Here is a 6,000-nt window from a genome sequence, read left to right on the forward strand (position 1 = left end):
AGGTTGTAGGAGCAAAATTATGTTTTACCACAAGTGCAGTGATTTTTACCTCTTGCTATGGATGATCCAGGAGGAATAAACAAGATGGACATCAATAATATCAAATTAATTTATCTGAATCTGTAACTAATCAGAAACAGATGAGTGTGGCATCTGCATATTAAAAAGCTCTTTTTTTTTTCAGTGAAATGCCCCAGTAATGTTGCAAATGCCCAAGGAAATCACAATCAGTTTAAAAAAACTAAGAAACTTTTGATGCAGTTACAGCTGTATTTTGGAGGTATATTACGTTTTTTTAGCTAATGGCTAAGACAAGATACAAATCCAGACATTCCGTGGAAATGGATGTACCCTTCAGATCATACCTCAGGATGTCTGGCTGTGCCAGGGTGAATATTCATGGAACATATCTGGACATACAGTGTCAAAGGAGCTCTGTGCAGTCCATAAAGATCCAGACACTCCATACCTACAGGCAGCCAGCCACATGTCCACCTTCATGCAGCAGTATAAAGATGTGTGGCTGTATTTACTGCCACCACTTGGAAGTAACATGATCACATAGACCTCAAAAGTACCTCTACTGTGGCTTACTGTTTATACAGCAAAATGCAGTCCACATGGCATAGGCATTTAAACCTAAAGGAACAGGACCTGGAAGCCACCAAAAGCCTTTTCTTTGCTGACTCCACAGAAAACATCAGTGCTTACTTGAACAGATGCCTTCTTAGAAAAATAAAATTTAGCTTCAGGTCTGGTCTATGAGGCTCCAGTGTAGTGAATGCTTTTTTAGCAGCAAAAGTGAGTTAAGCAAACTCTGCCCTGCTTTTCCCCACATTGCTGTGTCTGCCTACACAGCTCTTCATAGAGCCATGCAGTGGTCTGGATCAGGGAAGCAACTTTGGCAGAAGTACCCCCAAGAAAAAGAGAAAAGTGACCATCCCATCATTTCAATTGATTTCCTGATTCATCCTCTCACTGACTGGATGAGCCACAGCACAGAGGACAGAATAGCATGTAGGGATGAGAGCCATGTCAGCTGAGACTCAGATACCACCAAGAACAGCCTCTCTTCTCCCTTCATCTCTTGCAGGAGCTACTCTCACTGCTTACAGCACCTTAGTTCCAACAGCATGTCTCTTCATCCAGACGATTTAACTCACTAAATCAGCAGAAGAATAATCTGACAGAAGAAAAGTCCAGCAGCAAGGGCACTGGGTTTTCTATCCCTGTTTTAATTGCACAGTGGCAGCAGCAAGGCATTTTGTGATAAGGACTGTACCAACACATAGGGAGGTTTGCTTGCTGTAGGTATTCCTTAAGAAGATCTCATAACATTTCAGCCTGTTTGATGGAAAATGAAGAAACCTATGGAGAGACGTTTGCTCAAAAGCCACTGGATGACAAACCCCTTCAATATTTTTTACTGCAAGGGCTTTAAAATCTCTGGCCTTCTGTTTGACCCAAAGGTCTTTTCTTCTGTGAGTAATTTCCCTGCAGTAAAGGGCCACCAACCAGAGCAGTTTTGGGAGAGAAATCCAGTCCCTGGGAGGCTTTTGGGCTGGGAGGTGGAGAGACAAATCTGTCACTGGTATCACGTTTATAGCAGTGGAGGAACAAAATGTGGCTTGGTTGCTTTTTATCATCTTGCTAACTCCAACTTCTGCAGCAAGATGATAGTGCATGTCCCTCCCTGCTTGTCTCCAAGCACTCATCTTCATGCAGGTTTCTGTCTGCACTCACCTTGCTGGGTATTTAGAGACTGAAGCACATGCCAAGGAATTGCCCTGTGGTACCTTATGACCTCTTATGCAAGAGACACCTGCCTGTGTGGCCCCACAGACAGGGCTTCATGCAGTCTCTTCTCTACTGTACACACCTAGCTTGTAGCACCCTGATCCTCAGTGTCCAGATGCCACAGAGCAGGGGATGCTGAGGGCACCCAGCCCTTTGCTATGGGCCCTCTTGGATAACTGATGTGTTGCTGATGTTACACTCATGTGGATGAAGCCACTCACGAGGAGATTCACTGCTCTCTTCCTGATGGCCACAACCCAAGGCACTGTCTCCCTGCCAGAAGAGCCCAATGGTGCCTTGGTGTGCCATTGCCAGGGGTGCAGTGAGATGGCAGCTACATCAGAAAGGCACTTCAGTGAAGCTCATGAGCAAGAGCAATCCTGCCATTTGGCCTAAACCAGGCTCTTTCTGCAGGCTGCGTTTCCCAGACCAACCATTTGGCACGTGGATGATACAACAAATTACCCATCAGACAGAAGTCTAATTTCCTACCTTTTTGGATAACATACTGATAGGTAGCAATGCTGAGGAACCTTTCATAATACAGGAACTGAAATTTCACCTAAGCAAAACTCTGCATAAAAGCATTTCTAATGTTGTTCACAGCCACCTTTCTTATAGTCTGTGACTCTAAGTCTGTGTTTTTTGTAGTCAAAACTTCCCTTCATGAACCCAGTGTCCAGGAGAACAGCTCTTAAGCAATACTCGAATTCAGACCTATGAATCTTTTCATGCTAGAACCAGTTACTCAGATAATTTTTTTTCAAAAACTAAAAAGTAAGGATTAAGAAAACAGTCATGAAACAAATCAAGTAAGACTGGGTGAGAATTTTGCCTCGGTATATAGCCTTGTGTTATTAAACCAGTAACTGGAGCAGAAAGCTCCTTCTAGACAGATGCAAAAGGGAAAAAAAAAGGGGTGTTGACGAGTCATTAGTCTGAATTACTGGAAAGTGGGCAGCAAACTGACAGGTAGCTTCCAGCAAATTTCTATGTAAAGGTTTAGTAGAACCTACCCAACCAAAGATTTGAGAGGACTTTCACTCCTGATCACTAAGAAAGTCTTAGACATTACCCTGAGGAACCTTCAATATTTAGAAATCTGATAATGCACATGTGATGGGGAAATGTCAGCAGAAGATGGCTGCTTTTAGCACCGTGGGAGATGGACAGAAGGGAATTCTGTTCATGAAGATATTTTATTTCAGATTGTTTGACCTATATTATTTAAATAGCATGCCAGCCTAAATCAGAAAGAAAGACAGTTTCCTTTTTTAAATTTGAAATTTTGCTTCACGTTGTCTGTAATAGTTGTAAGCAGATTCTGCAGTTACTGAGCTATATAGTAACTAAATCATCTATTTTGGGGAAATTCTTCCTGTTCTCCTGCTGACTCTGCCTCTTTTGGCTGCTCCCCCTGCCTCCTCACATTCCAGTCATGGCTCTGTTTATATGCCTGTATTTCATAGCACCATTCAGAATGGAATGTATTTGTACCTCTATCCCTTATGCTAATGGACCATGCTATGAATGGCCCCTTCTGTGAGGACATGTCTGAGCTCACAGAGCTGAGCAGCACTTTGTTGAACGCCTTGACACACAGGTACCCTGCTGCCAGCTTTATCCCATAAATTACTACGTCATTTTTTTTTTTTTTTGGAGGGGAGGTGGGTGGAGGGGGCAAACCACAGCATCTCCCCCACCATCATCGTGTCCCAGTTAAATGAGTGAATTCCATCAAAATCGTTCTCCCCTTCAGACTTCAATATTTGTCTAAAGCAGATGGCCCTATAAATAATACATCCTAGGAAACCCGATCAGTCACCTCTGGGATATGCTTGAGCTCCTGTCTCTCATCATATCATCACTAGATTAGCTCTGGGAATTCTTTTAATTTAATCCTTTTAACAGGTCATGTGTGTAAGAGGCAGTGACTGGGAAATTAGATGCATTCAACTGGGGTACATCGTCAGTAGCCTGGAGCCCTGCGCACTGCTTTCAGGGACATTTCAGGGACTGCTTTTGGCAACTTCTTGAGCACTGCACTCTGCTGCTGACCCCTCACTGCCCGACCCTGAGGCAAAGTGGCCCAGGACTGATGTGGCTGAACATGGGGAGGTCAGGAAAGGGGCCAGGGGCCAGAGTATCTGAGCAGCACCACCATATGCAGCCGGAGCGATCTCAGCAGGGAGACTTCAAGCAGGGAGGTACTTTGTACCTTCACTGGCAATGGAAAATGTCATATTTATTTTAGGATGTAAGACAGAAATCTATAAATTCTATCTTCTTTGTCTTTAATGTCTCTCACTTATAGAAATTACTAGATTTTAGTAGGTGCTCAGAGATATCCCACGTGATTTATTCTCACACTCACCCGACCTCACTCCAGGCAACTGGGAAGAAATACCAAGTACCAGTGATAAGGTGGGTCCTTTTTTACAGTTACCCCTATAGAGATACCAATTTTAAGGTTTTCTGTCCTCCTCCCCTCCCTCCCCCGCTGCAGCCTGAGCTCCATGCAATTGGCAAAATTGACAGTGGTGCAGGCCTGGCTTGGCTGTTCCAGTCTTTTGCAAGCTGAATTTCATCTTCCCAACCTCCACTGTGCTGGGAAATGTGTTTACAGCACAGATCTGTAAGCAGCTTCACCAAACTGACCCCAACTAAAAAAATCCACAATGCTTCCTCAAAACAAAGCAAGGAAACAAAACTCTCCATCTGTTACTAAGCTGGAGCTTCCCAAGGCCTTGGTGGACAGAGCTGCTGCCCAGTTTCAACTGCATAGTTCAGTCAGCAGTGAACTGTGATGCAAAGGATGGTGAAATGGGCCTCTCCTGAGTGACTTTCTTGACAAGAAATTTTGCATGGTAGACCTACACCCTCACATTGCACTCCAGGTACATACCCTATGCTTCTAGCATAGGAACCACAAAACATCTCCCTCCTCCTGATTTCCCCTGCCACTCATTCCATCTGTCCTGTTTCCTCCTGGGCAACAGGGAATGGATGCAGCTAACGCCCTGGATGGGTCTGTGCTACCTTCTCTGCACATGTCTGCAAGGATGGATGTGCAGGATGAAGCTGGGGGAGGAGCTGTATCTGTTCATGTGGGGAAGAGAGGCAACCACAGGGACTAACTACTTTCCATGCCTCCATGCCTGTGGAGCCACAGCCTGGTCCCTGCAGTCACACAAGGTGCAGCAGGTGAGCTCAAAGTCTCCCTTCCAAAGTGTTTGGAAGCTACTCTGCTTCTTTAAAAAATGGGACCAGAAAAGAAAAGCTTTTGAGTCCTTATCTGGAAATGCCTTCAGGGTGCAAGTATCTGAAAGTAGCATTGCTAAACCAGAATGGCTTTTAAATCATAACAAATCATATCTTGCATTTCTGCAATGCCTTTCATCCTATTTTCTCTTCACAAACATAAACATATGAAGTTCAACAACACATCTGGCAAAGCATTGTGCTGTGTGGGAGCTTTCACATCCCAGTTTGGTAGATGAGCAGACATGTGGGGTCAGTGGTGACTGCCCACCCCACATCAGACAGGATATCTGTAGCAGCAGTTGGAATGTGACCAAGATCTCAGCTCAAGTTCTTTCCGTGGTGGCCCTGGGGATTTGTTTATCAAGAGACTGAGTCACCAATCCAGAAAATAAAATCTTGAAGACTACAGGGGACAAAAGAAACTCAACTTTTACAACTATCTTTTTTGAGCTATTCTGTGTCTATCCAATGCATTGGCAATGTGGAGATGTCACCCCATCTAAGTTTCTGTCTCCTGCACGCCCGGTTGGTATCCTACTGGAAACCAATTTTCAAGAGACACATTTAGTGTGTGACGAATCAGAATTTGTTATTATCCCCACCCCATTAATTTCCACACACATCTGCTGGAGTACTTGTTTCTGCCTGTGTCTCACATTTATCTTCATCTAATCCGCTTTTTACTGCCCTTGTCTTAGTGCCAGCAACTACCATAAGGCGCTGTAAACACTTGTTATTTAACCATTTACGATGGCCAGCCCTTCAAACTCCATGTTACACTAGTTGTTGGAGTTCTGCTAGTTTAAGATCTGCCATATCAAGATTATTTTATTACATTATGAAATAAGCCACAAGCAAGTACTCTGAGATGGTCCCAATCCCCCAGGGGCAGGAGGGGAGAGGAAGCTTCAGATTTTCAAAGAAGTCCAGGAGCTGAGG

This window comes from Empidonax traillii, unplaced genomic scaffold (genome assembly GCF_003031625.1).
Source record: "Empidonax traillii isolate 1590-97213 ecotype Southwest subspecies unplaced genomic scaffold, ASM303162v1 scaffold782:size294519, whole genome shotgun sequence".
NCBI lineage: Eukaryota > Metazoa > Chordata > Aves > Passeriformes > Tyrannidae > Empidonax > Empidonax traillii.